At 63.0% G+C, this 9770-nt stretch overlaps 1 long non-coding RNA gene across 3 annotated transcripts; it reads left to right on the forward strand.

Annotated features, from left to right (window-relative positions):
* The first annotated feature begins 905 nt into the window (after positions 1 to 905).
* On the forward strand, positions 906 to 8313 carry LOC118600418. 3 transcript variants are annotated; one of them, XR_004950075.1, is made up of 3 exons: positions 922 to 1188; positions 3860 to 4384; positions 7796 to 8313. It is a non-coding gene; the product is annotated as an uncharacterized LOC118600418 (long non-coding RNA). The 3 variants fall into 3 exon arrangements; XR_004950074.1 differs by having other exon boundaries at positions 7799 to 8313; XR_004950073.1 differs by lacking the exon at positions 7796 to 8313 and having other exon boundaries at positions 906 to 1188; positions 3860 to 4410.
* Positions 8314 to 9770: the final 1457 nt, after the last annotated feature.

Genomic DNA, 9770 nt, shown 5'->3' on the forward strand with positions numbered 1-9770 from the left:
TTATTATTATTATTATTATTATTATTATAGTAAAACACACACGTCATACAATTTACCATCTTAACCACGTTCAAGGGCACTCGTCAGGGCATTAAGCACGCTCGTGTCCCTGTGCCGCTGTTACCGTTACCCGTTTCCGGGACGCTGTCATTGTCCCGAACAGAAGCCCTGCACTGCTTAACGGCAGCTCCAACCCGGCACCCGCAGGCACAGCACACGAGCAGGCTCCCCCCGATCCGCGGGGTCACAGTTGTCTTGTGCCGCCGGCTCACCGCACGCAGCGTAACGTCCTCGAGGTTCGTTCGTGCTGGAGCACGTGGAAGAATCCGCTTCCCTTTTAAGGCTGAGTAACATTCCACCCGGCGACTAGACCACGCGTGGTCTCCCCGGCCGCCCACCCACGGACCCTTGGGGTTCTGCCTTTCGGCTTTTGTGAATAATGCCGCTGTGAGCCCGCGTGAACAAATTTATGGGAGTTCCTGCTTTCGGTTTTTTTTGGGGGGTCTATATTCAGAAGTGGAATTGCTGGATCATACGGTAATTCTCTGTTTAGCGTTTTGAGGAACCATCGTGCTGTTTAGAAGTTAATTCTTGGCGTTTGAATTTCCAAAGGAGTTGGAAGGAGAGTTGGGGGCAGGTGGGCATGGCATGGATACTGGAGGTCTTTGAGAGATCGCCCCCCCATGGCTATCTGCTACATCAGCCCCCCCCCCCGAATTCCCAACCCCGGGGGGCGGGTGTGGTGGGGCAGGGGTAGGGAACTGAGGGTTGGCTTGTGCCGCCCACGGGACAGATCCTCGGAAGAGCTGAGTTCTAGGAAAACAAAGTTCTCCTCGCATGCCTGACTTCGTGGCTTGAGGTTCGTGCCGTCACACTGGGCCCCAAAGTTCTTCACCACGGAGCGTGACCACGGTATTTTTAGCCTGGAAATACTTGCAGGATGGGAGTTGCCCAACACCTCCACGGACCGTAAAGTAATTTCCATAAGGCAGCTGAGGGACACCTCGCTTGGAACCCTCTGAGCGCCTGCTGGTCCTCCAAGATCAACACGGCCCCGGCCCGCCGAGGCCTGGACACGGGGCCCCGCGGTGCGGGGCCTGACGGGCAGCTGGCAGAGCTGCACGCCGGCCACCCGGAACGAGGCCGTGGTCTCAGGCCCCTGCACTGGTGGCCTCGTCCCTGGTGGCGGTAAGTGGCAGGATCAGGTGTCTGGAAGGGGGTGGATGATAAAGACTGTCCGTCTGTCTGTCTTGGGGGCCCAAGTTGACTATGGCGAGACTTCAGCGGCCCTGGTATAAGGGGTTTGGTCTCTGAGAGTCGTGAGTCACCACAGGGGCGGGGCCCACGGTCTGCTCAGCGCCCTCAGCGAGGAAGGCCCTGCGCTCGGAGGGGCAAGGCGGGGTCAGCGGGGACCTTGCTCCTGCCCCCTGCCCTCCCCATCCCCCGGCCAGCCCTTGTCCCCACCAGCTCTGTACCTGGACATGGCATCCTGTTTGCCTATTTCTGGGTCGATTTCCCTCGATGTCACCACTGCACACAGAGTCCAGGGGAGGCCAGGGTGGAGCAGTGGACCGCGAGGCTGGGGAGGAGCAGGCAACAGCTCTGAAGACCCCGGGACACCTGGCCTCTGGGGTCGGGGTTTGGTGAGGCTCCACTGTCTCCCTGGCTGTCGGGGTGACTTTGAAAGACCGTCGAAGGACTCACTCCGCCCGTAGCTGTGAGCGTCCGTCCCGGCTGCCCCGCTGACTGGCTGTGTGCCCTTGACCTCTCTGAACCTTCTGTCACTGGACACGTGGGCCCTGCTGTGTGGTAGGGCAGGTGTAAGGCGCGTGCGCCACTGCGGGCGAAGCCCCCACACACTCGCTGCCAGGCACAAGGTGAGGGGGCAGTGAACGCTCCGTGGGCATGGCCTGGGAGGCCACCAGCTTCAAGTACGCGAGCCTGGAGTTGGGTCGACAGCGGGGGAGGGGTCTGCGTGGGTCTTTGGAAGAAGGACCGACACAGCCAGACCCCACCGGGGACAGGGGCCGAGGGTCGGGGGTGGACACGGAACTCCGGCGGAGAGCTGACACCAACCTGCAGCCCCTGTCCCCCGGGCGTTCCCCGCACTGGGTGGCCCTCTTCTGATGCCACCAATGCACTTCTAAGAAACAAAGAGGGCAGGACCACCAAGCACACGGTCCACCTGGAGCCCAGGTGTGGGAGAGCTGGGGGGCTGGCAGCGCCTACCGGAGACAGGGTCAGATCCGACCCACACGGACGCCGACCGGGCTGAGGAGCCGGGAACCCCGAAGCAGACTCAAGATGGGTAGCGCAACAGAGGTGACTGGTCTGGTGGGTTTTGGGGGTCTGAGCCCACGCCCACAGGGGACCCCCCCCAGCACAGTGTGAACCCACGCGGCGGGGTGAGTCTGTTTAAAAGGGCCGAGATGGGGCCCAGGGCGTCCGAGGTGCCTGCCAGCTCTCTGTCAGTCCCCAGAGCTCAGGGGCCCACACGGTCACTGGGGAGGGACAAGGGGGAGCTTCGGAATGTTGTGTGCGGAGCCAGGTGGGGCGCGGCCACCTTGGTCCTCCAGAATTCCTGGGGTCTGGGAGGGCAGACAGAGGGCTGGGTGGGCAATTCTTTCCTCTGAGGCCAAATGGGGACCAAGACAGCCATGGCTTTGTACCCAGTGGGCGCCCAGCCACATCAGGTCCCCTCCTCCTTGTGGGAGGTGGGAGCGGACCCCTGTCCTGCATCTGATGAACTGCGAGGTTTTATGGGCAGTAACGTGCTAAATGAACAAGTCAGTCATCTGGTAAACTAGAAGTGCTTGGGAAAACAAGGCCGGTCACGGACAAGGCGGATTTGATGAGACCCGGGGAGGTGAAGCAGCGAGCTGTGTGGGGGTCGGGGCCAGGCGCGCGCTCAGAGGAGACAGCTGTGCCCAGGCCCCGGCGGGAGGGGCCCTCCTGGCGTCCGAGCAAGCTCGAGGGGGCCGGTGCGGCTGGAGGGGAGAGAGAGAGGACAGAGGGCTGTCAGGTGACAGGCGGGGGCTCCCGAGCAGGTGGGGGTCGAGCCGGATGACATGGGCCCTGGTTAATGGCCCGTCGCAAGGCAGGAGTGGTTTGGCTTTCACAGGCTCGCCCTGCAGCGGGGAAGCTGGAGGGGCAGCCAGGAGGTTGTCATCATGAAGGCTCAGACAGGTGGTGGCACAGAGGCGGGGAGAAGCGACTGGGTTCTGGGCACGTTTTGAAAATAGAGCCAACGGGACTTGCCGATGGCTTCGATGTGGGGTACGAGAGAAGCACAGTGATCAGGATGCCCCTGGGCACCGGCCTGAGCGATGGGAGTGTGGAGGTGGCACTCACCTTGTGAGCCTGCGAAAGTGACCAGGGGCTGGTGGTACAGCCGTGGTGGTGGCCGAGCTGGGCCGAGTCCTCCTCCTGCCTCCCAGGCGACAGTGGCCCTCACGACTGGGCTGGGCATCCCCAGCCCCCATCTCCCACACCGAGAAGTATTGTCAGGCTGGAGGAAGGCGAGAGGTCTCAGGGCTTGAAGAGGGAGCGAGCCGCGTCCACACTGGGGGCCCAGGTGCCCAGAGGGCCCAGCCTTCCGTAAAGCCACGGGGCGCGCGGCGGATGAAATGCGGGCCGAGGAAGCCGGAGATGGGCTTCTCTCCTCATAAATGCATGTGGGCATGCGTGCACATGCACACGCACGTGCACACACACACTTCCCTCTGGGTTGTAAGGATATAAATATTCACGAGGTTATTGGTGACCTGGGTCTTTTTGTATGTATCTCTAAGTTGTCTAAAATAACATGCATGTTACTTGCACCAACCAAAAGAAAAACCATACTTTTTCCCCTTAAAAGATTTCCATCATCTTAGATACAGAGATTCTACTACTGAGGAACAATCGAAAGCAATTCATCTGAGACAGGAGAATACCATTACACACGACGATACCGCACAGAACGGCCTCCGCTGGAAACAGTACGATTTCAATCATAAATGTCCTAAATAAACATTACCTTCCAACTGTGGTGCAAACCACTCAATGAGCTATTGTGTAGCCATGGATACTTTGTCTCCGTTGAATTTATATAAACAGAGGGAAATATTTCTGTGTGGGAACCGAGTAGAAACAAGATTACAGATGAAGTCGGTCTCTGCATGCAAAACACGCCGGAAGAAAATGGCCAGAAAAAAGACTAGAAGGAAATGCATCCTGTCAAGGTTATCTGCAGAGAGGAAAAACAGACGATTTTTTTTTCTTCTTAAATTTGCAGCCTTTTCTAACGTTTTCTCTAGACAGCACGTGTTTCTTTCAGAAGGAAAAACAACTCCACATTGCTTTCATTTTAAAATCCTGCTCAGGCTCCGAAGCCCAATAAAAGGTGAGCTTTTTCGCAGGACACCTCAATTCCTGTCCCAATGTGTCTTGTCCTGCGGCAGGTACGATGGGGGCGGGGGTGGGGGAGGGGAGGCCAGAACCGTCTGGATTCATCCTTCGAGCCCTCAGGGAGCTTTGGTCCAGGTGACCACCACACTGGGCACGCCCAGAGATACAGCGGAAGGTTCGGGGCCCAGGAGTGCCCCTGGGAGAGCCCAGGCTGAGCCCCCCTTCTCTGCTCTCACCTGGTCACCTGGTCCGGAGCCACCCCAGGTGAGAGCGGCCGTCAGTTACTGGCCAAGGCCTCTGGGTGGCTCCACCTGCCCTAGGCTGGAAAATGTCCCTGCCCTGCCTCTTGCCCTTCCCGGCTGGCTCCTTCCCGGAATGTCTGCCCCTCCCGCGGGCAGCAGCTGAGGGGCTGGGAGGACCTCCTCATTCTATTCAAGGTATGAGGGTGGGGTCCGTAAACCATGTGCATCCCAAAAACTTGATGTTGGGAACAGAAACATGCTTTTAATATGCTCGCTTTAGAGCAGAGAAAGTCAAAGATCTGGGCCACGTGTCGCCTGGGGGGCGGGGTGAAGGTGGGAGATCGGGTACACACAGGAAGTGGGGGGGGGTGAGGCTGACCACAGACCGTGTGGGGCACTGGGCAGTGGGTCCCTCACTCCCTCCACCTCCCCGTCCCTCCCTGTCTCACACAGTGGGGTGGCCTCTGCCTTCTCCCACTCTGCCCCCCTCCGTCCTCCCACACATCCGAGTGCCTCTGAGATGGGGCTGGGCGCCCCTCCGTGCGGCCGTCCAGCGCAGCGACCAGGCCTTGGCCGTCATGACGCCCGGGGAGCCGCTTGGCTGAGCTCTGCAGGGGCGTGATGGGAAGTTTTATTGACCAGGCCCTGAAGTCTGGATCTTGTCTGAGGCAGCTGTCCGTGAGCACTCCCGGGAGGGGTGAGAACACCCAGCCACCTGGCTGAGAGGCTGGGAACGGATGGTCAACGGTCGCAGTAACGGGAAGGCCGTGGCCTCCATGGGGCCTAGTAGGGGGAGAGCAGCTCAGCCGGTGCTGGGCGCCTTCCCGCTGCATACAACGGCTCAGCTCCGTGAGCCCGTCCCCCTCCTGGGCCTCGGGGTCACCGCTAGGGCCTAACGGGCCCTGGGCCACACCCTCCAATCCCACTCTGGGGCCCACAGGGCTGATAGGCTCCTCCCTGGCCTCCAGTCTCCCCTCGGCTTGGCCTCCCCCAACGCCTGCCCTCCCTCATAGGGACAGGCAAGCAAGAGGCAATAACTAAGATGCATTACCACCTTCATGCTCACACAATGGAGCATGAAATTCTGTGTTTCCAAAAGTTGTTATCGGCCACGCCCCTCGCCCTCCGGGCCAGCGGAGTCGAGGAGACCCAGGGGAAGTGGTGTGCCCCCTGTGACAGGAGTTATGACATGGCTGGGAGAGCTCAGGTGGAGGGATTTATCACCCCGGAAAGGGCCTTCAACCGGCTTCACTAGGCCGAACACGATAATGAGTATCTTCCCTTCACCTCTGCCATCAGTAACGGTGGCCCCCTTATCTTCTGGCCACACGGACCCTCCTTTTAAGAAACGCACGTGAACCAGGGAGGAGGACGGGGCGGGCTGGGCGAGCAGACCCCTCGCCCGGCCCCTCCTTCCCCACGCCGCGCCGGCAGGGGGCGCAGCGGGCTCGCCGGGAGCTGGGCGGTGGCCAGGCCGCCAGGGCCGTTGTCCGACCTTCCGGGGGCCGTGCAGGGAGGAGAGTCGGCCTTCTGGAGACTTCCAGGCCCTGGCCACCTCCTGGGGCCCCCGTGGCGGGGCCGAGCGCCCGCCGAGCAGGAGAAAAGCAGGGGTTGGGGGCAGCTGCCTGGTGCGGCGGCCGAAGAGGGAGGCTGAGTGCGGCGAGCGGCCGGACCGCCCGCCCACTTCCAGGCCTGGGCTTCTGCCTCCAGCCCCCTCCTCCTGGCCCTCGGCCCCACGCCCATCTCTGTCCTCCCGGCCTCCCAGCCAGGCCTAGCGGTGGCCTCATCGCTGTCCCCTTGTCCCCACACCCTTTCCTCCCCCGTGGCTGCTGGGTGATCACTGAAGCTTCTTAAAGCTCTGACCCCCGTCCTGCCCCTTCTGAGACCCTGTCCGAGGCTCCTCCAGACACTGCCCAGCGCCTGGCATTCGGGACCCCAGCCGGGCAGCCCCTCCGACTGTCAGCCTCAGGGACAGCTGCTCCCCTCACTCTGCGGGTCTCTGACAAGGCTCCCAAAATAGCCAGGCACACTGGCGCCCTGGCCTCCCCTGGCTCGGGCTCGTCCTGTTGACAAGGCCTCCCCCTCCCCTGCATTTGGCAAACTCATTTGTGCCCTTCAAGGCCCATCCTCAAGGTCACCTCCCCTGGGAAGCCTTCCAAAGGCTCTCGGCCCGGCCTGGGCCGCCTCGGTGCTCCGGCAGCTCGGCCGGGGGCGAGGGGTCCCTGTCCAGCTCAGCGCCGTCCGGCACTGAGGCCTTCGGGTCGGACCTCCCCCCTGCTGGGCACTGCTGGCTGCCATGGGTACAGTGGACCCAGGGGGCGGCTCCTGACACCATTTCCAGCTTGGAGGTCAGGACTCCGGGGCTCAGCAGTGTCCACCGCCGGCCGGACCCCACAGTCGCTCATTCTGTCGGTCTGCGTTCTTCTCCTCGGCCACCCTCCCTGTCCCAAACCCTGGCCTGCTCCCTGGGCACTGCGCCTAAGGAAGACGCAGCTGGGCGCGACCGGTAGTGAGGTCCCAGCTTGTCACGCGGGGCCCCTGGGCGCAGGCGCACGCGGGGTGGTAGTCCGCGCCCCCAGGCGCTGCTCCGCCCGCGCATGCGCCGGCCCTTCCGCGGGGCCGGGGGAGGGGAGAGGGGCCGCCCAGCGCCTGTGCTGCGCCTGGTGTTGCGGGACGGGTCTGAGCCGTTGCCACGTGGCAGGGTCGAGGAAGTGGCCTCAGGTGGAGGGAACAGCAAACCTGAGGCCCGGAGGTGGGGCTTCGTGTGGGAAGCAGGGAGGCAGGTGTGACGGAGGCGCTAGAACTGGGTCCCGGGAGGGGAGCGGGCTGCAGGATGCGGACGCTCTGTGGGTTTTGTCGTAACCGCCACGGCGCGGAGGGGGACCCCGAGGCCCGGGCTGGGAGGGGGGCCACACGCCGTGGCTCAGCACGCCAGGTATCTGCACGGGCCTGTCGCCGGCCTGCGGCCCCCGCCCCCTGGGCCGTGGGGGCGACGTGAAGGAACCGAGCAGCGTGCGGGCCACCTCGCGCTGCCCTCTCGTCCCTGCCCTGCGGTCGCGGTCCCCCCGGCTTGCCAATAGCCTGGAACTGCGCACAGGCCACGAGAAATGGGCCTCTGGGTCACACGACCCTCTTTCCAGCGCTCGGTGTCGCTTCTTTCCCAGCAGCTCTGAGTGAGGAAAACCCCCCTTTTCGAGGAAGAGTCCCCGCAGATGTCCTGGCGAAGTCGGGGCGGGGATCACATGAAGAAACGCCATGACTCGTGTTCGCAACCCCCTCCCTGCCGGCCTCCTCTCGACAGGCAAGGGGGACCGGGAGGAGGCAGCAGGTGCGCAGCCTGGGGCGAGCCCGGCGCTCTGCCGGGGGCGCTGTCCTCCTCCCCGCTGGACGGGGCGGCACGCAGAACCCCAAAGCTCCCTGATGGTCAGGGGCTCCGGGGTACCCACACGCGGTCCCGCTGGCCAGCCATGCCTGGCTCTGCGGAGCGGGGCGCCCGTGGGGAGTCTCTCTCAGTGCCCCTGGGAGAGGCTCAGTCACCCCTGAGGTCATGGGGCGCGCTCCTAACTAACGTGCTAACGATAATCAGTACTAGTGGTGACCGAGCCTGGCTCTCTGCTCCCAGCTTCCCGCCAAGCCCCACCCCACGGCCTTGCCAGAGCTTGGGAGGGGGCGCTCAGGGTAGGGGGCCTTGGCTTCGTCTATCATGGATGCGGACCCTGAAATTCGGTGGGGCTCAAGACAGCAGCTCGCGGGCGCCAGGCGGGCAGTGGTGGGTGGGACGGGGAGCTGACCATGGAAGTGAAGCTTGTCATAAGCATCGGTCCAGTGGGGAGTAGGTATTTTTAGGGTTGGGGGTGGCCCCAAGATCGCAAAACCAACCCTGCCCAAGGAGGCCCCGCTGCCACCATTTCCATGACGTTTACCGAGCTTGTATTGTTTGCCTTCGTGGGACCCTCTGCAGCTCACTGAAGGGTCTTCCCCACAGATTCCTACAGACAGGGGGAGGACTCTTGTCCCCAAGAAGCATCCCCTGCGCCAAGGAACTGTCGGTCCCTGAGCGTCTGAGTCTCAGGGGAGCCGAGGAGCAGAGAAGAGCCAGGGCTCTGCGACGAGGAGGGGGCCCAGTGGAGGCTGTGTGGAGCTCGGGGGTGTGGGCCGAAGCTCGGAACTATCAGGAGAGAGGAGGGGGAGCAGGAGAAGGAAGGCCTCCTCTCTGTGTCCCGTGGAGAGCAGAGCGGTGTGGACAGGTCCCCCAGGGGCCCGCGGAGACGGGCCACACTCAGAGAAGAGACCAGAGACTGCGGAGTACAAGAGAGGGAGACAGAGAGGAGGAGAGATGGAGCCCCTGCTTACTTCCCCCGGGGCCTATGACCGGCAAGGGTGCCCTCGAGCAAAGGAATGGAGGGACAGGAGGTGAATCTGGGGCCTCATGGGACCAAGAGGCAGCAGATGAGTCAAGGGACCCATTGAGATTAGGGGCTGAACACCCCGGGGGGAAGCTATGAGCAGCTGCTACAGGGGCAGATGGGAATCGACACCCCCCACCCCGCCAGGCACTGCACATGAGAGGGCAGTGAGGGCTGCCTGGAAGAGGCGGTGAGGTCTGAGATGCAGCCAGGCTGCAAGGAGGTGTGGGGGTGGGGGACGCCCCCAGCTGCAGCCCCCTGGGGGCTGTGGATTCCCTGGCCTGGGGTTCCTGGGCCAGACACATTGCGTCCTACAGTTGCAGAGTGGAGGCCACGTGAGGCGGCCCCGGGAGGGAAGGGCCCCGGCCCCGGGGTGGAAGCAGCCACGGGAGGCGGCTCTCTGCTGCCAGACAGTGTTTTAATTAGCCGAGTTCTCGAATCATTGTTTACTGCTCCTTGCACACGGCAGGTCTATTAAAAGCCCGGCCAAGTTCAAAATGTCGGAGAGATGAATGTGCAGGCCAAGGGGGCCGCGAGGAAGCCGGAGTGGGACTTCTGAGGGCTCCCTCCCTGTCCACGTCCTGTCCGTCACCCAGTCACCCAGCGGGGGGAGGCGGGCGGCCGCCCGCAGCCACGCCCATCCCAAGTGCAAGACCCGGCCTCACATCCCCGGCCGCCCAAAAGGCACGGGCAGGGGTGAGAAGCGGCCCCCACCCGCCCCCACCCCAGCCCT

Source organism: Rousettus aegyptiacus, unplaced genomic scaffold (assembly GCF_014176215.1).
Source record: "Rousettus aegyptiacus isolate mRouAeg1 unplaced genomic scaffold, mRouAeg1.p scaffold_m13_p_3, whole genome shotgun sequence".
NCBI lineage: Eukaryota > Metazoa > Chordata > Mammalia > Chiroptera > Pteropodidae > Rousettus > Rousettus aegyptiacus.